The sequence below is a fragment of the Drosophila willistoni genome, unplaced genomic scaffold (assembly GCF_018902025.1).
Source record: "Drosophila willistoni isolate 14030-0811.24 unplaced genomic scaffold, UCI_dwil_1.1 Seg15, whole genome shotgun sequence".
Lineage (NCBI taxonomy): Eukaryota > Metazoa > Arthropoda > Insecta > Diptera > Drosophilidae > Drosophila > Drosophila willistoni.
Genome location: NW_025814108.1, coordinates 21,031 through 45,717, shown reverse-complemented (window position 1 = coordinate 45,717; position 24,687 = coordinate 21,031). Strand labels below are relative to the sequence as shown.

The window sequence follows — 24,687 nt, the reverse complement described above, 5'->3', positions numbered from 1 at the left end:
AGAGTATTTATGGGAATATTTGAAAAAAGTCCTGCTTCTCTTAAGCACATGTCAAGGATTTAAACATATTTATGAAACCCTCGAAAACAGTTTATTATTTCAGTAAAATTTGTATATTTGCTTAATCAAGCGCAAGCACTAATTGAAAAATGCTTTCAGTTAATTAACTTGGTTAGCAATAAATAACAAAAAATTGCTCAAAAAAATATGCACATATGAATGGAATTTTTTGTGACAAGGACTTTTAGTTATGGACATGAACAAAAGTCTGATGTAATCCCGGTCATAGGAAAGGTGTACATTGTTTTGTTTTTGGGAAAAAACAAATGGCCATAACAACAACAATACATCTAACAAAAACATAACAAAAACACAAACAACAAGCAGGTCCAACTACGGCGAAATTCATTCATAAAAAAAATAACCAACAGTCGACACTTGGCCAGCTATGAATGGCCATGACTGTTGGCTGTTGCCTCTTGCTCTTGTTGAATGTCTTGCCCGCTGGCAATGGGACTTTGGCACAAGCCAGAGACGCCAAATGCCAAATGGATGGACATGGACGCGTTCAGCGCGTGAACCAACATAAATTTTGTAGTAGTAGTAAAACGGATGCCCATCTTGTGTGTGTCTGTGTGTGTGTGTGTGTGTGTGAGTGGTGCACTGAGTGTGTGGTGCATTGTGAACTCATTTATATTCAAATGTATGCCGATTGTTGTCCGGTGAAAATCGAAAATGAAATTTCAACGAATTCACGCTGACACGGTCGCTCAACATTGTCGTTTAATTATAATTTTTTTTTTTTTTTTCACTTTCTCTCTCTCTTTTGGGATGCCGCGATTGTGGCAACGGATGCTGCACCCTTTTTATTTCAGTCAGTTACGAAATTATCGAATGGATCTTCGAATTTTTAAGCTTTTTACACTTTTACCGTTACATGGGCCATTGACGTCACAAGAGTCCCCAAGTGCGAGCAACGGAAAGCTGATTAAAATTGTAGCATAGTAAAACTCATACGCCCCATTCGCCAACGCAATCGACAATGGCATAATGACGATGATTCAGTGGTTTCATAAGCACATAGATCCGTTTGATGGTGTCTGTCAGATGTCGTCAGTCGACCATCTCTCTGCATCTCCAACATTCACTTGAAACGAAAGTCAAAGATGGAGACGGAGATAGAGACGGAGCTGGTGCTCAAAACCGCAAGTAAAGTCAGCGAATGCTGTTGACTTTTTTAGGCTAGCGAATTCGGTATTCACGCTTAATATCCCTCCAAACCCTCCCAAACCCATTCCCGACTGTCCAACCATTCATCCATCTATAGCACATCTCTGCCTCATATCCGTTTTTGTTTGCTTTGCGTGTAATTTCTCTTTCATTTCACTTGAGCAATTGAAGCGCGTTGTTGTTTGCACTTTTGCTGAGCTCAAATGTTGACTAATGTGTCACAATTGCAAAGTCAGGCAGCAGCCGCAGTAGCAAAAGCAACACAAGATGCGCACCAAAGTCGTTTTCATACTCTTGCCAACAAAGTATTGACTGTGGACCATTATTTGCCTCATTCGGAAAATATTAATAAAGCAAACACTAAGTCTTTAGCTTAATAAGAATCATTTCACTTTCTTTTTGCTTTTCAATGAATAATGATTAACTTGATATCACCAAAGGCAATATCAATATTTCGATCAATTTTATCTTAAATGGTTTGCAGATTATACTTATTTATGGAAACATTTCTTATATATTGATTAAAAATTCAAAATAATATTTATTTAGAATTTGTTTAGCTTAATTACAGAAATCCTGCCAAGCTTCATTAAATACATTATATTTTATTAAAATATGGAAAACAAAAAAATGAACCTTTTTTCAATAAGTCCTTAGTTTTCTTTTTTTGTACAAATCCATACTAACTACTAATCGTTTATGTAATCCATTAGTATACGTTTTGTCAAGGGTGTTAAACTTCGCCAAGCTGAGCTAAGGTCTAGCCCTATGGTTTTATTTTTTTACGATTATGCTCAAGGTGCCTACTTTTCACTTGGACAGGACGTGCTTATCATTAAATTTCACTTATGACCCCCCCATCAAATAAATACTTATATATTATTTTATGACAGAGATATATATATATATATGTCCATATGGATCCTAGGTCCAGGCACTAAAACTCGGTTTCATTCTGGCGACCTAATTGCGTAATTTATGATAAAAATCACAGTTTATGTTGCGTCATAAAAATGACAGCAACAACAAAAACAACAACTATAATGTCACGAAAATGAAAAGTAATTTCAAGGCGCGCACATGCGATAAACAAAACAACTTGCCCCCATACATCCCTCTACCATGCCCTTCCTACCCTGCCCTTTACCAAAACCCGAAAAGAAGATGACACACAGACATTGCGATGGACCTTGATGAGAAGGGGGGCAGAGCGCGAGGAGACGTATGTAGGCCCCCAAGACCAGACTAGGGGCCAAAAAATAACAGTAGTATGAAAATATAATACACACAACTTTCATTTCTTGCGGCCAAAAAAAAAAAGAAAAGAAGAGAGAGAAAAAAACAAAAGCGTTCAAAATTAACAAAAGCAGAAGAATATGGCACACATATTGGGGCACCAAGATAGGCAAGACGAATGGGGGGAGGGCTGGGGGGCAGGGAGGCAGGCAGAAGAGTGGGTTAAACTGAGAGCAGCACCTGTTTATCACCTCATGTGTTGTAATATGTGAAGCTGTAGCCAAGCCGAGTCAAAAGCTAAATGCGAACAAAATGGTACATACATAGAATCACAGTCTGCACGTGTGCGTGTGTGTGTGAGGGAAAGAGCGGAGGCAGCATACAAATGATGGGCAGATGAGCAGCAGATGAGTTGCCAAACAGAGAAGAAGATACACAGGGAGTAAGAGATAGACAGAGACACACAAAGACAACGACAGAGAAAGAGCGAGAGAGGACAGACAACCTTGGCACTGGCGCGCCTGCTCTTTGAGGCAACTTTCTCGCGCTCTTCTCAGTAAGCCCTGTGCCGTTGCAGCCGCTGTTGCGTCTGCGTCGGCGTCGCCATTGACTTTCTTCAATGCGGAAGCGCGCACAAAAGCTCATGAGCAGTTAGCTTCAGTGGGCTAGCCTAATGCTGCTTCTAAGCTAAGCTTAAGTCGGGGCGGCTGCTGTCACAGAGCGGGAGAGCATTTGTGAGGGAGAGCGAGTGAGCGAGCGAGAACCCGATTTATTGGATACCGTAGGGAACTTGGAGCCCTCTCATACTTGCTGCCTGCGTCGCTGCTCAGTTAATCAGTGTGTGTTGTGTGTGTGTGTGTATTTGTGTGCACTTTTTACATAATTTTACGTTATGCCGCAGCGAGGCATCCGTTAGGTTGGAAACTCTTTAAAAACAGCCTGACAGCGTCGAAAAATTATCAAACCGCAGCTTGTTCCATTCGAATGAACACACCAGTGATTTCGGTGGTGCCCAAGGAATTCAGTTTAGTTCAAAAACAAATCATAACCATGAAGTTCTTCATTGCTACCGCATGTGTCCTGCTTTTGGCATCGGGCATCTCGGCCGATCCTGTCAAGGCCGCCACCGAGGAACAGTCCGGTGCATTTGCCAAATGCCTGGAGGCTGATTCTATCTCGTGTCTTCAGCTAACGGTACGGATTAAACAAAACCAAGGATTAACTAATTATATATTAAGAACACTAAAGAACACAATTTTTTTGTGGCACCGTGAAAGTGAAACTATAAAAGAAAGAGAAAAAAAAAAAACAAATAGAATCACCCATGAAATAAAAATTATCATCAGGAGCCACACTAATGTAGCCTGAGACAGTGAAAGTCTCTAGTGATAATTTAAATATGGAAGATGAAACAAATTTCATGGGGATGCGAAAGTGAAAGTGCCAAAATATTTATACGAAATGAATATTAATTAATTGTGTAAATCAAATATGACCGTTCGGATATACAACCTAAACCTAAATAAGCTAATTTGTGAACCCAATTCTTTTCGTGTCTTCCCTCTCTGCAGCTCTTCGCAAGGCCAAGTCCATCTTTGAAAATCCACAAATCGAACTGTTCGGCGGTGTCTCGTTGGTCAAGGCCAATGAAGGACGTCAGGGCAAATCTCTGGACAATCTATCGCTGTTGAGGGCCGCTCCCTCTGTGGAGGCTCGCACCACCGAGATGGGCACCTAGTTCATGAATTCTGAGCGCTCTTTGAACTTCACTTCGCCAATGCCGTCGCAGCGTTGCCCGTGCCATTCCCGATGACATCAAGGCCGATCTCCGTGAATTGGTTGTCGAGTCCCGTACCGCAGAAGAAGCTCTTGAAGAAGTTCCTCCCCATCCTGTTGGGCGTTGGTGCTGAGATTGCTGTCTCGGCGTTGGTTCCATCTTCGTCTGCTCTTCTTGGCCAAGAAGGCTTTGGTTGTCTCCGTGATTGCCTTCTTCCTCGCTTTGGTGCCGGTGCATCAAGTGGTCTGAGCCGTCTGGGCGGTTTCCGGCGGCTCTGGCGGTGGTCTGCTCGGCGGTCTCGGCGGTCTTTTTCGGTGGAAAAGAACGCTGGCTCCTCCTCTGCTAGCTTGGTGGCTGGTATCCGGCGTGTGTGCTGCCAGCAGCGGCTTCACGGGGCAGTGGCTGGATACCCATGTGCCTACAGCTCACCTGTGGCCAGACTATTGCCTACCAGGGATACAAACAGGCCAGACGGTAAGCCATCGGCCTTCCATTCCGCACTCCATATGAAGGACAACAAAGCCTGACAAGGAGAGAGAACATTCGCAAAAAACAAAAAATGATGACCAGTTAATTAATGTCTATATTTATATATATTTATAATTATTTATTTTAATTTTTTACTTGAACGAGAACGAGATGGGGGCGATGCCGTTATGGCATTGCACCCCAGCAAAAAATTGCTTCCAATCAAACAAAAGAAAAACAACTCTCGGCCCAGAGAGCTAACGAACACACCACCAAAACCACATTCTTCTTTCACATCCACCAAAAAAAAAAACAGTCCACAGCTGCCCAACCAACACACTCACACACTCTTTATACATACACTCCTTCTATCGCTCATCTATATCTATCTTTCATCTCGCGGCTGCGTCTTGATTAATGGCCACAAAATGTTTGCAACTAGTCGCGCCCATTAATCAAAAGCCAGCCTCGCCTATCTAACTCTAACTATCTATCTCATCTGTCTATCAATCTAAAACTCTATCTCTATTTCTATATCTACCTCTGTCTATCTATAACTCTGTATCTATATCTAAATCTGTCTCTCTATCTATATGTTTTCTGCTTTACCGAAACAGAAACTCTGAACAAATGCTGCAAAATCAAAATCAAATAATAATTCAATATGAAAACAAAAAAGAAATAATGTATCCCTCTGTCTATTTTCTTTAATGATTTCTTTTCCGAAAAACACAAAACTTTTCCTTTTCAATTTGCATACGCACCTTCTGCATCATCTTCATCACAGCATCGACACAATCAACGCGTCATTATAGCCATAATCATCATAGTCATCTTCAGGCAACATCACTCATACGCCTCATTGTCTGTGTCTAGCAATTTGCATTTGTGTGGCTGAACTTTCTTTCATTTCTCAGTCCATTCTTTGTTATCAGCCAAAATCGAAGACACAAAATGTTTTCTTTTATTTTTCTTCTCTTAAACAAAAATTTCACCCACTTATTTCATCTCTTTTCGTCTTCATTTTTTCTACCATTTTTTTGGTTAATCTTCTTCATTTTCACTGCACTTTCTTCTTGTTTGTTCGCTAGCTGTCTGTCGCTCTCTTAGCCAGAATATAACAAAAGCAATTTGCTAAAAAAATAAATAAACATTTAGCTACGCGTATTTTGGCTTATTCACAGGGAGGCTAACGGGCACATGGGTACACACACACAGGCAAGGGCTAGGGCAACAACAATGGACATTATGAAAATATATATATATATTATATTCTGCACCTGCCACCAAAAAACTCAAAATTAAAGAAAGTTCAGACGATGTTGATGTCGCACCTGAAGACCTGGCAATTGAGTCTAAAATAACTGCAGTCGGTTACCGGCGGCAAACGGCACTTCATGCCGCTTAAACGGCTACCTCCCTTTGCTGTGCTGCTGCTGCTGGGGATACTTATGAATGACCAGTTAACAGAATGCACTTGGCCAATGTAGTGTGTGGGTGGTGTGTGAATATATATAAATTTAAAGTGTGGATGCTGTGCTTCCAACAACATTATAGTCAACGGCACGTAAACTGTGTTGTCTTCTGCGGATAGATTTCTTCAGATATACACTATTTGTAGTAGTCAGCATTAATGTGCGCGAAGCTTCTAAGCTTTTATACCCTTGCAGGGTATATAATTGGTCAGAATGTGCAAGCATAGAAGAACATCTCCGACCCATAAGTATATATATTTTGTCAGCCGACGGACGATTCAATCCATGTCCGTCCCGTCCGTCCGTCCGTCGTCCTCCGTCTGGATCACGCAAACTCCTCTGGACGTAAGAGCACAGGCTGAATTTTGCATGTAGCTTGTATATATGCGGCGTTTAATCTCGGATCAGCGGATCGTATCTTATCAATAGTATACAATGGCAAGTCACGACAGTGCTTTTCTTATCTTCGTTTTTGAGCTTTGTTGTGATTTAATATGGTGGTTAATTACACTATAAACGCTATGATTTGACCAAGATCGGGACTTATCATGTGCTCCATAGGAAGATCTTTCGAAACAGTGACTTTTGTAATAACTTCGTTACTTTGACGCGATTGCTTTCAATTAACTTTGTTATTTAATTATCTGTTATGCTTTGCCAATTTGATAAGATGGTATATTCAATAGCCCATAGGAAGATCGTGGAAACAGTGACTTTGATCAATATCTTTATTCCTATGCTAAGATTGTAGGCCGTTCTTCGGAAATTAGCCTTTTTTACTTAAACGTTATTCCATTTGAGGCATAGGTAAGGAAAGATACAAAAATTTCAGGGTATACAAACTTTGACGCGGTCGAAGTTAGCCCGGCCCTCTGGTTTTATGCTCATTTGGGCCGCAACGCAACGTTTTGTTTGTTTGATTCTTAGCATCTAATTCTGCTTTTTGCTGCCTTTATACCATTATTTCGTTGGTTTGTGGACTAATTCGACGTCTGTCCGCACGTCTGACTGTCTGAGTGACTGTCTTGCTGGTGGCTGGCTGGCTGGCTGTCTGACTGGCTTACTCTCTCATGACTTGTACCTAACCTTGTCGTTTGTAGGTTTCGTTTGTTTGTTAAGTGAAATTTCTAAATACTGTTCCATTGATGGTGTCACGCTCAAAAGCCAATTGCCATTGTCCAGGCAATAACATTTCGAGCCAGTTAACAAAGTCATACCCAAGTGACAGGAATCTGGCCCATTTCTTTCTTTCCCAAAAGTGATATACATGATTTAGCTTGTTCATTGTCAGAATCGGTTTCGATATTGAACTCTTAACTGCATTCAGCTTTCATTACTTTACTCATCAACAAATCAGACACACACAGTTTAACTCTTAAAGCAATTACTAACAATTACTTAACTTGGATTTGTTGAGTTTAATCCTTGTTTGTTTATATACGGATACATTATTTCTTGCGTACATTTATAAATTTAAGACCCAGCTGAAGCAACACATTTGTAAGCCATTTTGACATTGAATTATTAGCAATCCTTAAAGTATGCTCTTAATTTTGTTAATTTTCCAAAGTCGTAGCAAAGCTTTGCCGTGATTCGAAACTCGGCCTAATAGCTTAATGTTTGAAGCACAAAATGTTATTACCAACTTTCTAAGCTTAGCTTTAGTAAGCCAGTTACTTAAGTAAATTTTAAGCCACGTTTAAAAGTGGCAATGCTTTCTTTTTCAACTCATATTGTATACTTTTAACTCTGGTGAAAATTGATGCAAAGTCTGGAAAAGGCTTTAAGCATCAGTTAACTTGACAATTTTTCAGTCAATACTTGGATTTAGTAAGTATCTAAATAATATCTATAGAATTTCATATCTTAATTGGCCCTAGTTAAGTAAAATTCCCACTTCGGGGTTTTTTTTTAAAAGTTAACAAATTAACTTTTATAATAATTTACTATTTTTATAAAATTTCAATAATTGTTAAATAAAATTAATATGTGTAATATACATATTTTACTCTTCTCTAGATTAAATTCAAACTTAAATGTGAAAACAAAATTTAAATTAAAAGGGTTGGCAATTATTTAGATGTCAACAAAGTTTAGGGTGCATAAGGGCCGGGTTTATTTTTAAATAATATATGTACATATGTATATAGAGGTAAGTTTTTACATCATGTGCCCAGGCCTTTTATGGTAGCCACTCGGCAATGGTTAGGCCTGGGTCTGGTCCAATCCTACATGCATATATGGTTGAAATGGCGGTTTCTGTTTGGGTCCAACCTGGGACCCGCGTCATGCGCTTTTCCGGTTTGCGGTCTTCACTTGGTGGTCTCGGACAGTTGGCTGGGTCAATGCACACTTTACGGATTTGAAACGTTGCCCATTTACCTCTACACACATGGAGCAAGTGAAAGATAGAGACAGATAGAGAGGGAAAGAGAGCGATGGAGAGAGGGAGAGTTTTGCGGCATGTGTGAAAGTGTTGCATATATTTGTATATTGTCGGTTCATAATTCAATATGGCCAAACATGTTGGTAAGTCTTGACATTGAATAATACAATCACTAATGCGGCACAAAATGAAATCGAATGGATCTGGGCCTGGGCCAAAAGTAGTAAAAGTGTAATTTTCAATTGGCATTTATAACTTTTCACACAGTGCTAAGTATCAGCTGGTGCGGCAACGGCAAAGGCAAAGGCAATGGCAATGGAATCGGAATCGGCAGATGTGTGAAAGTTGTCAGTTTGCAACTTTTATTGTCAACATATTAACAAACAAGGTAACCAAACAAGCGAACAAACGAACGGTCAACAAATTACTATAGCAAATGATGAAGATGTTGTTGATAATAATGATGATGATGTTGATGATGATGATGACGATGACGGACGATAGCCAGTTCGGTGAATGATATTACAAAGCCATCATGGATGAAAGAGACCGTTTCGAGAGCTGCTTTTGTCCAACAAAGAACAAAATGTTGACAATAACGAAAGTGAAATGCCTTTTTACCCTGATCATAATTATGATAATGACAAATTTTTTCATAATGAAACGAATTGAAATGCCTTGAAAGTGAAAACTGAGCAATTAAAAGCAGAGCAAGCAGGCAGGCAGACAGACAGGCAGGCGGGCACTCTCTGCCACGCCCTTAAGCTTTCGTTTTTTCATTTTTTGCTTGTTTCTTTGCTTTTTATTTCTTATTCTCTTTCCACTTACATATTTATTTTCGATGAATTTTTAGAGATTCATATAAATGGTATTTTTTGCCAGCATTGGCGATTACACAATTTGGGGCGTGGCTGTCTCTAAGGCGCAAGATATTTGCATTTCACGATTTTATCTTGTCCAATGCTTTAAGAAGATAAAACCGAAATAAAACCCAATCACAATATTTTTTGGGAGGTGAGAAATGAAAGAAGTAAAAACCAAAATCTGATTATCAAGTGGAAACTCTCACTTTTACGATTATTTTTCTTACGGCTTTCGGTCGGCATCATCATCATGATGCTGATGATGATTGTGGTTGACTCTCTATCCATTGTTATATTTGTCTTTTCTGTCTCATTAAGTGTGTGTGTGTGTGTGGCTACAAACTAGAAAACCTTAGAGCAGCAGTCGCAACATAAATAAAGTCATTTTTATGCTCACTTTTTGTTACTGATTGACTTGAATCGTCATTGGATTCGTGTCACGAAAGCTAAAGTTGTCGTTTATTGCATGTGTTGCTGTGATTTGGAGCAACACTAAATATCTCAATTAGAAGTTATTGTCGGTACCTCAGTAGGTTGCTGGGCCTTTCTCTAACTCTCATGTCGAAAATCGACACAATTCTCTAGCGATGCACAGATATATAAATATATATATAATATGCCTTTCCATCGCTCATCTAGCCATCCATTCATTCATTCATTCAGCAAAAACTGCCTGGCCCAACCTCTGACAATTAATTAAAGTCAATTGTTATTTGGCTTTCAGCCATGGCTTCCTGACGCTAGCCACGCGCTCAAAGTCCAAGCTGGTTAGTTTTGTTACCTTTCGTCGTCGTTGTTGTTGTTGTTGTTGCACTTCAGTCCGTTCGATATTTGTTGTAATTTCTATCATTTCTAAGGCTGCAGTCGGCTGTCGGCCAAAAACAAGTTGCCACAAACCCAACCCCAACCGCAGCATCAGCCGAAAACATGCCGAAGAAAGTGCCGGGACCTGAGGTACGGAATTGTGGCTCAGCTTTGGCTGGTTGGTTTTTTTTCGTTTTTTTCTGTGTTTTTTAATGCCGGCCATATCCGTTTTTGGTTCGATTATGCCTTTTGATAAAGCAAACAAACACAATCAAGTGACAGACACAAACGAGCCGGCCCGGCTTGGACTGGCCCAACTCACGTGTTGGGGGGCTTGAGAGGCGTCGTCGATTCATTGAGTTACATCGATATCGGTGAAGAGTCAAGCATCGAATCAATTTATATATCTCTAGTGTGACTGTGTTGGTATGTGTCTGTGCGATTGGGCAGCTGCTATGGCCGTAGGTGAGGCGAAAAATAAAACGGAAAGATAAAATAAAAAAAACAAAAACAAAAGTAAAAAAAATTTCACTTTCTCTGTTACTTATAAATATGGAAGCTATCGGCCAGAGTAAAGTTATTGCTCTTTTGGCCTAAGGATGAAAGACAACACGGTCCGGGACAGGGACAGAGAAAAGGAAGCACTGTTCAACCGGTTGAAACCAACTCGATAAAATGAAATGATACAACTGATGCAAAAAGTCATTATCAAAATTACAAGAAACAAAAAAAAAATGCAAATCAATGTCGTTACTTAATGCCTATATCCATACGTTATTGATTATATTTGATGATCCATGAATTTAGAGACAGATTATTAAAGGTTTAACAAATACGACACATATATATGTATATTAGATGTAGGAACAACTTTTATGTTTTCTTCTTCATTTTATTAGATAAGTTAAAATACTACAATATACAAAAAATTTAAAGGTTTTCAACACCTTTGCATAAAGGTGAGCTTGGTTGCGCGTTGTGAACTTTAAATTAAAAGCGTTCAATCATAATTAAAGAGAAAAATTGAAAACTTAAAAAGTTAATTAAACAAATATTTATCAAAATTTAAATAAAAAGTAGTAGTCTGAATAAACAGAACCCCATGACCAGTTAAAATGATTACAAAGGAAAACAAAAAAAACATTAATAAAAATACTGCATGAAAATAAACCAACAAAAAGTGCGCAATTGTTGTTAATGCTGTGGTTGGCAAAAAATAAAAATAAAGAAGGAATATTATTTTTTGCAGCATTCACCCGTATGGCAAATAGTTTGCTTTTCGTTTAATTAACTTTGTAATACAGCTCCATCAACAATACAGACCAGTAATTTAGGCTAAGTAACTTTTGTATTATGCATTTTCGTTAGTCAAACTCATTCTCGCTAATTGTACTGAGTGTATGCACATTGCGCATACGCCCTGGTCATCGATGCAATTAGGTGAGATTAGCATTTGCAGTGGATGCAATCAACTGAAATTCAAGCGGGTCTATAATGGCAGCTGATGCTGGAGTCCCGTGCAAAAAGACACTTTGGATTTGACATTGACAGAGAGAAAGAAAGAGAAAGAGATAGAGGGCTCTTCATGTGGTTTTTGCAGTTCGAATGCAGTTGGATTGTATTTTTGGTAATGAGTAATGATTTATGACCTAAACACACACACACAGAATTGTAATGAATGGGACTGAATGAGGTGTGAAATTTTCGTTTGCCATTGTAATTATAATCCATTAATAGCCCTGTATGATTATGTTGATGAAGATAATGATGATGGCCACTTCATCATGACAAGTGCCTCATAACATGGAACCTTTTACCAACAATATCTTTCGGCATACTAATTACATATGGCCATAACAATGAGAGGCAAACAACACATTCACATTGTTATGGCCATTGACCAGTAGTTGGGGCCGCTCTAATGGGCGGCTTTTTGGTGCTTTAGTGTTTTGGATTTACTGTTGTTGTTGTTGTTGTTATTGCTGTTGTGTTTGTTGAAGAGGCAGGTTGCAAGTTCAATTCGCATTTGCACACACACACACACATATGTATATACAGTCATATAGATACCAAAACTTTCACTGAAGTTGATTTTTGAGGTTCCAGCGTTGTTGCCGTTACCATTGCCATCGCTGGTGGTGCTAGTGGTGCCGGCGGTGGTGCTGCTCCTGTCAAAAAAAAAAGTATGCACATTTCATTATTAACATCCTCATCATGACCAATGCTGGTCATAAGCCGTACAATCGTGACGAAAACCCATCGAATGCCGGCTTAGACTGTAGTCTGGACATTGACACTTGCCTTTGAAGTAAACATACAGAGAGTACTTTCATTTGGCAAATAATGTACATATGTATATGTTGTGGTGTGTGTGTGTGTTTGTGTGACACATGTTGGGTGGCAGCACTTCACAACTGTTTATGGTAAATAGAGATAAAGCGACTGTGTTTGAGTGACTAGATGATGACTGGATCGGCTGTCAAAGTGCCTGCCTTGGTATGTTAACGGTCCATTGGCCACCAAACGGTCTTAATTATAATTTTTAATTGACCGTCTCGCACTTGTGCGCCTAAATCAAACGGGCAGCATGCTCCAGTTATGGTAGCAGGCCAACCGGAAATACCGTTTTATCAATCACTCAAAGTTGTTTCAAGTGGTGGCCATTGATTAGACAAAACTGAAGAAACGTCATCATAAGGCTTGTCATCATCATCATCATCATCGACATCGACATCGACATCAACATCATTATTATCATCATCTTATGATGATGACGATTGCGGCTATTCCTTTGGAAGCTTTTTGACCGAAATACCATCGAAAGCAAAAGAAAGAAAGTTTCTCAATGCCGACACTCACACAAAAACAGATATCTCTTGGTCTTTTTATTCACTTGCCAGTATTTCCTCCACATTCATTGCCACATCCAGTTGCTTATGCGCCTTTTTATTTAGCTTAATTTAATTAACAGCGTCGTTTTAAGCAACAATGAAAAGCAAAAAAACGAACCGAAACACAAAAGGCAAAAAAACAATAGCTTAAAGAAAACAACAAGAATGATGACAATCATCATCACCATCATCATCATCATGATCTTCTCACAAACTGAGCTGGTCAAAAATTTCACTTTAAAGAATGCAATGAACGACTAGCCGATCGGTATCCACATCCACATCAGCATCAGTATCCGGTGTCCGCAAAGGTTGCTTGCCTGGCGGCTCCCCCATCCCAGCTTGGGGTCAACGAAACGTTGCATTATTTATGATACAAAGTGGGGCGGGAGTCAGCAGTAAGGGCGTGTTTTTTGCTGTTGTTGCGGCTGCTGCTGCAATTGCGTGAAAGTCGCGGAAGCTGTCGAGATACACAGCTATCCTCAAGAAAAAGCGAAAGGGCTGAGAGGTATAAGACCGAGGCTTGTCTGGGTCCCACGTGCGCTCAGATATATATCATAAAAACTGCAATTTTGGCAAGTTTCTTTTGGGTGAACCCAATGGTGAGGAGGAAAGGAGAGAGAGAGAGAGAGAGGGAAAAAGCTAAGACCCTTTCTCTTTCTCAAAGAAAGCGCTGCTTGCCTGGCTGCTCTGCTCTGCTCTGGCCTGGCCATGTGAATTGCCATAAAATTTTAGCAAATAACTGCACTCCGAGTGTCGTAAAAGTTTTTCACCCATTATATAACAACATAACAACAAATATATATATATATATATAAAGGTTTAAACTTATATGTATAGATTTATATATGTACAAGAAGAAGAAAAAAAGAAATGTCGGCGGCATTTGCCTTTTTCCTCTCATGCCTCATGTTGCGCCATCATTTGTTTACACTTGGCCATCAATTATTTAATATGAACAGCGTTTAATGTCGGCAAATTAAAAGTAAAATTCATAACAGTTCAACAAGTTTTAGCTGCCAGACCATAAAAGACAAAATGTGTGGATATATTCATAACAACAGCAACCCTTGCCGAGTTGAGTATACTATATACATAGGTATATATATTATTTATATCATTGTTGTAGCGGTGGTTTCTGTGGCTGCTAGACTGCTGGGGCTGCTGCTGCTGCATACAAAAAAGAAAGTTCAACATTAATTTTCCTTTTTCGTCGTCTCAACATTCGCTGCCTTTGCGACAACCAACCGTGAGGCGCGTGCAACTTTGCAACATCAAAATGCAAACTAACAAACTGCATGAATGAATGAATGAATGGACGAATGGTTGGACGAATGGTTAGACGGATGGATGGATGGATAGATAGTTGAATGATGAATGAGATGCACTACCCATTGCCATTTCCCTTTTGAGTGGGTGTTGACGCACACTAGCAAACAGTCAGACAGACAGAGACAGAGAGAGAGAGGGAGAGAGATAAACACAGCAAGCAAGAAAGAGTAAATAATAAATAATAAATGCTTTGACTTGGCCTATGATTCCAGCCAAACAGACAGATGATAATGCTGCTCATAGTATTAAGGGTGAAACTGCAAAACAAACTGCAACTGCTACTTAATAGCTTCATTTTCATCTGACTTACATGAGTACGTCTTGGCCCTGATTTTCAGGTGGGCGTCAGCTACAAATGATATGCAGAAAGTTGAATTTCTAATACATTCAAGTATATAACTAAATACTCTTCTATAATAATAACTTTGAGTCTTTATGATTTTCACAATAAGAGTAAAACTTTTTATTAGATACTTTTCAATTAAATGATTTTCTTACAGGAAAATAAAGTAAATTTTTGTTTAGCAAAGATCATTATTGGAAATTTATTTGAATGAAATAATTTTGCTTTGATATTAAGTCATACTACGAAAAATTATCAACCTTTCAATTAGTTTAGAGCTGTCTATACTCTCTATATTATTCTGATAAAAAAGAGATATTTCTTTAAATCAAGATCCTTTGTGTAGTTGGTAACATTGCAGAAACTATTTAAATTAAAAATAAGTACTTAAATGAAATGACTTTGTCGCAAAGGAAACTCTTTTAACACTACTAATTCTAATTCTTTTGTTCGCTCTATTCTTTCGGACTCAAGTTAATGGAAAATGAGCTCACATTTCCCATAATGAGTAAATCGTAATTAGATCAAGCACTAGAGTGCTTTTAAGGGCTTTCCCTACGCTCAATATGACATTCAGTTTATGGCTAGTCATAATGCTGCATTTCTCAAGTATGTAGTATGTATAATGATATGGGTAACAAAACAAATGCAAGCTCACTCTTACTTACTTATGACCACTTTTATGGTCAGCTGGAAATTCATCTAATTGGGGCTTAAAGACGGTTTTTACTTTTTGTCTTCTTGTTGTTGCTTGGGAACTACCACATTTTACAGTCAAAGTTGGATCCCCACGCAAACCAAAACACACATACATACAGATAGACAGTTGTGGACACAGATTTATACCCACACAAATTAGCAGTTTTGTTTGTAATAATTTGAGGGGCTTAAACCCCTGGCAAGCCTATTGGCATAAAGTTGAAGCGTTTTTAGCACGCCTGGCAACCATTTGATGATTGGAGTATACAAATTATAAATGCACGAATCCAAAAAAAAAACAGGGGGATTCGAAATCTCAACAGCATCAGTTTCACTTTCCATGACGTTCCAACCAGAGAGCGCTAATATGCATCTACATTTCCATTTCACTATGTGGTTCATATTCAAAAAACAAAAAAATTATCTAATTCAACAGACATAATCAAAAATTAAAGCCAAGTCTCGACATATTGCGACAAAGCGCTAAAAACAACGCACGGATATGGCCGAAAGACAGTGTCTAGATAATGGGGTACATTGACTAGCATAGAAAGTGTGTTGTACCAATAAAACATTAGAGTATTGTTTAAACATTTTCGCAAATTATAATTTGTCTTAAATCATTCAACATTTAAATATGATAAATGTTTATATTATTTATTGTTCTGTAACTGTATCAACTTTAGTATCATGAACAGAAAAGTGTATGACACCTTCGTGGTTGCTCATTTTATTATTATTTATTGCAACATTTATTTAATAATTTATTAGTAGCGTTTTCTTTATGTAATTTGTCAACATTAAACGCTGTTCGTATTGAATAATGAGAGGAAAAAGGCAAATGCCGCCGACATTTCTTTTTTTCTTCTTCTTCTATATATATAAAATTCTCGAGTGTGTAGTGTTTGTTACAAAGTACTCCGAAACGGCTCGACCGATTCTCACGAAATTTTTTATACAGATCGTGTAGGACTGAGAATAGGCCAACATCGATTTTTTATACCCAAATAATAACGAGCTCACGATTAAAACTGACTAACTGTGCTGGATATCTGAACTACCCTGTGTTTTATACGAGTGAAATTAGACACACGGCCTACTTGATAAGAGATGAAATTCAACAAAAATAATTTAAATCTTCCAATCGAAACAGGCCGTGAAAAACCATATACAACGTTGAGACTTTCTAGATTTCAGTAAGGTGATGTACACTGTTGAGTTCACACGGCTTCGCTTGGGGATTTCCGTATACAAAAATTTAATTTTCCAGTTTTTTTTCGGAACAAACAGTTGAAATTTTCTTTTAACTTCAGGACAAGCGTTCTGTCGCTGTCGCCGAGTGTGGTTCGGTGGAAGGCGCGCACAAGAATTGTGCGTCTCGAGTTCAGTCGTTGTTACAACTCGAGTGCGACCGAACTCGCTGCGCTAATTATTGATCAAGAAAATAATACACGTTATACACCAATCAGTTTTCCAACTTGATTTATTACAACAATGCCACGAACACGCAGGGGGGCTAATTTGAGTCGTCAAACAAACAGATCTAGAGGCATGCAAGATAGAAGAGCAATAAGATCAGATGCAGAAAGGCAACAAAGTAATGCAGATGTCCGTGTAAGAATGGCACAGTTACGTGCATCACGAGATGAGCGAAACCAACAAAGACAATTGGAACGAAGAGAAGCGCGCAGATTCGTAGCCAACAGACGTAGAGGGATTGACCAACATCAACAAGTACTTCGAGCATTTACATCACATTCATTTCTTCGACTAGCATTTCAGTATGAGCCTGATGTTGAATATTACGCTCATTCCAAAGTGGTAATTGGTACATTGGACAAGGAATGCGCGCACTGTCAAGCCCTTAAATTTAAAAATGAGCCAATTGGGATGTGTTGCTCATCAGGAAAAGTGAAACTTCCAGAAATTGAAACACCGCCGGAACCATTGCACGGCCTCCTTATTGGTACTGATCCAAATTCTTCGCTGTTCTTGCGTTCAATTCGGCAATTCAATGAGCACAACGAATTGTTGAAATTATTCAAATCACATATGCATAAGCTACAAAGTGACAATCACGCTATTTTCATCAATCCTGATAGAACACCAGCTGGAGGGCATATACGTCGATTCAACGCACCTGTTGTTGACGACGTGGCTGGAATCATGGTTGGCGACCATACAGCTACGCGACAAATCGTGATTCGAAGAAGAAATAATTCTCTTCAGTCCATTCCTGATACCCATCGTTTATATGATGCTCTCCAATATCCACTCATTTTTTTACCACTCACTCGTTAAGCAACGAGATCCGGTAACAGGTAATTCATTCATTAAGAATATGAAAACTGTTCAATTAATACATGGATATACTATTATAGGAACCGAAACAAACAAGAATATTAGCTCAAAGGATTTCTATTCGTTTCGGTTGATGATTAGACGTGGTCAGGATAATATCATTCTACGATGTCGTGAGCTTTGCCAACAATTTATGGTCGATATGTACGTCAAGATAGAGAGTGAACGACTACGATACCCTCGATTTAACCAACAGAAGCTGCGTGCGGAAGAATACATTCACTTGCGAGATGCTATTGCCAGCAACGCTGATACTGCCGAAATCGGTAACTCTGTCATCCTACCATCATCGTACATAGGTAGTCCACGTCATATGCAAGAATACATACAGGATGCTATGACCTTCGTACGTGAATATGGACGACCTTGCTTTTTTATTACTTTTACATGTAATCCAAAATGGCAGGAAATTACATCGTTATTACCTGGACAAAGTGCAATACATCGTCATGACAGTGCATGATAACATGCGCGTTCAAACGCTTCAGGATCCATCCGCCGAAACTTTTTCGAAACAGCTATTAGATATTGGCAATGGGAAAGTTGCCGTACATGAAAATACTGGATCAATAAAATTACCAACCGGTTTTTGCACAATCGTCCACTCGCAAGATGTTCTCATCGACTGTATATTTCCCGATGTACACACACAATATATAAATCTTGAGTGGCTGACAGAAAGAGCCATTTTAGCAGCGAAAAATGTGGACGTTCATGGATTAAATTTCAAGATACAACAATTGTTGCCAACAGACTCTGTGTCATACAAATCTGTTGATACAGTTTGCAATACTATCGAAGCTGTAAATTACCAAGTAGAATTTTTGAATTCCTTGGATTTGCCAGGCATGCCACCGCACCACTTACAATTGAAAGTAGGATCTCCGGTGATTTTGCTCCGTAACTTGAACCCACCACGGCTGTGCAAAGGCACACGATTGGTTATTAAAAAATTAATGAAGAACGTGATTGAGGCCACCATTTTAAATGGCAAGTTTCAAGCTAAAAGGTAACACGAAATTCTTTGACTGTTAGGCGTTACGAAGTTCGCCGGGTTTGCTAGTAGATTTATATAAATTATTGTATATATGGGTGTACCTGCTGCCTGCCTGGACTCACGCAACGCGTCAGTTCAGCAATCTGCCAATCCCAGCGGGAGGCGGCATCACTTGCCAGTTGCCCAATTGCATATGAAATTCGCTTTCACTGAGTACTGAGGAGGCTGAGATTTTGTTTTTTTTTTTGTTTGATTTTCAATTCATTTTCAACTGGAGATAAAACCCGATGCTATGCTCCTGCTGCCGATCTGGAAATTAGTTTTCACACAGTCTAGAGTTCACACATTTATAACATTTTAATTAACTGAGAAAATGCAGGAGCGGATTCTGAGGTTAATTAAAGATTGCTGGAAAATATATGTATTTTTGAAACTTCTCTTTACATTTTACATACTTCCGTAATGTCTTTGATTAAATCCATCAATTTCTATGGCCCCATGAGTTGTCGGACCTGTGTTTTTGTTTTTTCTTTGCAACGCTTTCTTGCCACATGTTGACGGGGGCATTTGTTTTATATCCTGCTCGCGGTCATTTGCACACTTTTCGCATAAGCAGGCTTAATTTGAAACACACAACAGCTAAAATAAATGTGAAAAACTTTCATTTATATGGCCCGTTGCTCCTGGATGGCCATCTATTTGCTCACTTTTACTTGTCACATCCAGCTTCACCTTGGCTTAGCTTTGGCTTGGCTGGTGTTTGTCCATTGACTTTCAGCACACTTTGCAAAAGTTAATGTCAACGCCAAACCTCACCGTTAGTGCGCCAACAACAACAACAACAACAACAACATCAACATATTTTAACCATTTCATATTTGACAACGCATAAAAATTTGCACATTAATTTCGTATGCAACAAGAGACTATGGATGTGTGTGTGTGTGTGTGTGGAGAGCAAAGAAAAAGGGTCACACATACATATTCACCGTAGTATATGTATATGAAATATCTGAAAGATGAATCGCAAAACTTTCCCTTTTTCCCCCAATGAGGTTACATTTATGGGTTCTGTTATTGGCTTGGCATAGATATGTAGGAAATGAAGTGTCAGGCGGGCATAATCATGGCAATCGAGCAGTAGCTAGTGAGCGAGACAGAACGACACGCAGCGGCCGTACCTATCTGGTCGACTCACTCATTGGCAAATAAAGAGAAGCGTTGATTCATAAAGCACTCGCAATCGTACTCTCGCCTCGATCACATCGCGCACCCAAATTATCACTAAGGCCATTTAAATAATATAAAATATACATATGTATTCTTAACACAAAGAAACATTGTTAATAATATAAGACTTAACAAGGAAACCACATCCTTTAATAATATTGTAATAAATAAACCGGGATAAAGTAAATTCCTACAAACTGGGGGCTCAACCGGGATTTCTGGCCCAAGACAATTAGTGAAATTTGTATGTGTGTGTGAAGTTCGCAAGCGAACAGAAAATTGTTAAAATTGCATGCATTAACGTGTAATACATATACAAACTCAAGGTTGTTGGCGCACGAATTTCACAAGAAGCAACCACTACAAGTTCAAAAATAGTGGAAGTTGGTGTGACTGTACGAGAGGCGACGAGTGGACGGTGAGACGGTGAGTGGTCGGACGACGCAAGAAGAGCGTCACTAAGAAATTTGGCGCCGTTTAGGCAAAAAGTCGGCGACTGAAGTTGAGAGCGGCACGAGAACGGTGGTGACTCGAGAGGAAAAAGGAGAGCAGACAGCAGACACGAAGTTGATGATAACCAGTGTTTACTGTGGAAGCAGACAGCGGACACGAAGTTGATGATAACCAGTGTTCACTGTGGAAGCAGACAAAGAGAGCGGACAACACAAACAGTTACAAGAAGGAGACGGAGAGAGCAGACAGCGGGCACGAAGTTGATGATAACCAGTGTTTACTGTGGAAGCAGACAGACGGAGAGAGCAGACAGAGAGCACAAAGTTGATGATAACTAGTGTGCACTGTGGAGGCGGAAAACCAAAAGAGAGCAGAGAGCGGACAACACAAACCGTTACGAGAAGCAGACAGCGGGCACGAAGTTGATGATAACCAGTGTTCACTGTGGAAGCAGACAGACAGAGAGAGCAGACAGCAGACACGAAGTTAATGATAACTAGTGTTTACTGTGGATGCAGACAGCAGACACGAAGTTGATGATAACCAGTGTTTACTGTGGAAGCAGACAGCAGACACGAAGTTGATGATAACCAGTGTTTACTGTGGAAGCAGACAGCGGACACGAAGTTGATGATAATTAGTGTTCACTGTGGAAGCAGACAGACAGAGAGAGCAGACAGAGGGCACGAAGTTGGTGAAAATTAGTGTTCACTGTGGAAGCAGATAGACGGAGAGAGCAGACAGAGAGCACAAAGTTGATGATAACTGGTGTTCACTGTGGAAGCGGAAAACCAAAAGAGAGCGGACAACACAAACCGTTACAAGAAGCAGACGACGACGACAAGTCCAAACGAGAAGGCAGCAGACACGAAGTTGAGATAATTGGTGTGGAAGCAGAAAAAGAGAGCGGACAACACAAACCGTTACAAGAAGCAGACGACGACGACAAGTCCAAACGAGAAGGCAGCAGACACGAAGTTAAGATATTTGGTGTGGAAGCAGACAACACAAACCGTTACAGAAGCAGACGACGACGAAAAGTCCAAACGAGAAGGCAGCAGACACGAAGTTGAGACAATTGGTGTGGAGCAGACAAAGAGAGACCAAGAGAACGAGTGGAAAACAGCCGAGTGAGTAGCGACAGCAGAGTGAGTGGCAACAGAGAGCGAACCGAACATCTGAGTGAGTTGCTACAGCGATATTGAGTGGTTCCATAGAGCAGGACGACTATAGTTGGGTGAGCTGTTTAATTATTGTCTTGAGTGTGAGTTACTTTGCTTGCACGACGAAACCAGACCGGTGGCAGAAATATTGACGAAATTGATGCGAGCTGCACAGAGCACATTTCTAAGAATCGTCTGAGTTTAACCATAACCTACCACAATTTGACCTACATTAACATAGTGTGTAAATTTTGATAAGTCGTAACAAATTTGATTGATTGATACTAACTATACATTAATATAGCAAACTTGTTAAGCATTATACCTGTAACTGTGTGAAATGGATCGAGGTGAGATTCTAACTTTGCGTATTGAAGAGTTGCGCATTAAATTGAGAGAGTTAGGGCTAGAGACTACAGGCCTTAAAGCTGAGCTGCAATCGCGTCTACTCGCTCATTACGATTTAATAGAAACTGAAAATGACGGGCAGGAGGCAGATTTCGCCTCGGCTAGAACAATTCGAGAAGTCCCGAACACAGATGGGCAAAGGTCATGGTTCACACTAAAAGATGTGGAGCGAAGCGTTTCCGAGTTTTGCGGTTTAGGTTCGATTGATGTTGTACAATGGACTAGGGACCTAGAAGAATGCGCTTTAACCGTACAGTGGAGTCAGTTACAGCTCTTTGTGTATGCAAACAATTGTTAAAGGGAGCTGCATTGTCGTTTATACGGAGTAAGAGAGATATTTGTAGTTGGGAGTCCCTGAAAGTAGCTTTGAAAAACGAATTCAGAGTAAAGGTTTCATCAGCCGAAGTTCATAGAAGACTAAGCAATCGACAGTTGAAGAGAGGTGAGAATTTGTATGAGTTTTTGTATTCGTTAATGGAAATCGCAAAGCCGATCGATTTGGATGACGAAAGTTTAATCGAGTATTTCGTAGAAGGTATACCATTCCTGAGAGCAAATAAGGCATTATTGTATCAAGCCAGAACAGTGGATGGGTTGAAAGTTCAAATAGAGACGTACTTAAAATCCTATGATCCTAGGAAGGCCTCAAAGAAAAAAACATTGGAGTTATCTTTTCACAAGCAAGATCGCAAATGTTTTAAGTGTGGTGATCCTTCACACATGATGAGAGACTGTAACAAGAAAACGTTTACTTGTTTTAAATGTGGCAAAACAGGCCATCGCTCATTTGAATGTAAGGGAAAAGATACCACCAAAGTTGAAAGTACCAATGTTGTAGATGATAAATTAGTAAAAGCATCAGGTAAATTTACCGATTCGGGTTTGGAGTTGAAAGAAGTAACTTATAAGTCGATTAAGTTCAACGGTCTAATTGATACAGGAGCAAATTTGAGTCTCATACGTAAAAGCGTATTTGTCGAACTTGGAATTAAATCATTAACAGGATATTCGAAGAGCCTTACAGGCATTGGTGGAAGTCATGTCATGACCTTTGGTAGTTTTAGCATAAGTGTCAAGATAGATGGCATTGAGATGGAAGTCGAGTTTCATATCGTTCCTGATGAAGACATGGCATACGAGGCAATTTTGGGTAGAACCATATTAGATCATGTCGATTTGGTTGTTACAAAGAAAGGTACAAAGTGTGTGAGCATCAAGAAAAAAGAATCACTGTGTAACGCGAATAAATCTTGTGCTGAGTTGTTTAAGGAATTTGAAAGTATGTGTATGCACAGTGCAGAACAGAATGAAGTGGAAATCAAGAGTGACTTTTCGCATATCAGTACAGAAATCGCTAGTGAAGTCAAGAAGTTGATTAAAAGTTACAAACCTATTAGAAATACAAACACTCCTATCGAAATGAAGATTGTACTAACAGATGGGTTGCCAGTTTATCAGCATCCAAGGCGTCTAGCAGAGTCTGAACAGAAAATTGTTGATAGTGCAGTACAAGAATGGTTGGAGGAGAAGATAATAAGGCCAAGTTTTTCCGAATATGCTTCGCCTGTTGTACTGGTAACAAAGAAGAATGGGAAAAAGCGTTTGTGCTGCGATTACAGAAAGCTAAATGAGAAAGTGGTCCGAGATAATTTTCCTATGCCACAGATGGATACCGTATTAGAAAAACTTCAAAGTGCGTTAGTTTATACTACTCTAGATCTAACAAACGGGTTTTTCCATGTTCCTGTTGAGGAAAAATCTCAGAAGTACACAGCATTCGTAACTCAGTATGTACCATTCGGAATATCCAACTCTCCAGCAGTTTTTACAAGATTTATAATGGCAGTAATGAGAGAATCAGTGAAGAATGGAGATGCAGTGGTGTATATGGACGATATAATTATACCAAGTGTTAACGTGAATGATGGTCTAATTAAACTTAAAAGAGTGTTAAAGATAGCTGCGGAAAATGGGTTGAGAATAAACTGGGAAAAATGTCAGATACTGCAGAGTAAAGTAAATTTTTTGGGCTATATAGTTGAAAATGGAAGTATTAAGCCAAGTAAGGAGAAGACTGATGCTGTTTCAATCTTGATCGGGAATCTTCCCGATGCCACATGACTAGAAGTCAGTTCAACGATTTTTGGGGTTAACATCGTATTTCCGTAGATTTATCGAAGGATACGCAGTAACAGCTAAGCCCTTGACTGACATTTTGCGAAAAGACAAAAACTTTGAGTTTAAAGAATTGCAAATGGTAGCGTTTGAGCATTTGAAGTTAGCATTGATCAAAGGTCCCGTTTTAAAGTTATACAATCCTAAGCTAGAGACTGAGATTCACACTGATGGCTCGAAACACGGTTTCGGAGCTGCGCTTTTACAGAAAGATTCAGAAGATGGTTTATTTCATCCGGTACAATATATGAGTCGGAAAACTAAACCTTGTGAAGAGAAGTATGATTCGTATGAACTTGAGGTTTTAGCAGTTATTGGAGCATTAATAAAGTGGCGTGTATATGTGCTAGGATTGAGATTTAAGATTGTTACAGATTGTAATGCGTTCACGATGAC

At 39.3% G+C, this 24,687-nt stretch overlaps 1 long non-coding RNA gene and 1 pseudogene across 2 annotated transcripts; both read left to right on the top strand.

Annotated features, from left to right (window-relative positions):
- Positions 1-3,445: 3,445 nt before the first annotated feature.
- LOC124460890 lies at positions 3,446-4,721 on the top strand (annotated as a pseudogene).
- Positions 4,722-16,436: 11,715 nt separating this feature from the next.
- LOC124460889 lies at positions 16,437-19,373 on the top strand. Of its 2 annotated transcripts, XR_006954837.1 has the most exons (3): positions 16,525-16,750; positions 16,818-17,825; positions 17,886-19,373. It is a non-coding gene; the product is annotated as an uncharacterized LOC124460889 (long non-coding RNA). The 2 variants fall into 2 exon arrangements; XR_006954836.1 differs by having other exon boundaries at positions 16,437-17,825.
- Positions 19,374-24,687: the final 5,314 nt, after the last annotated feature.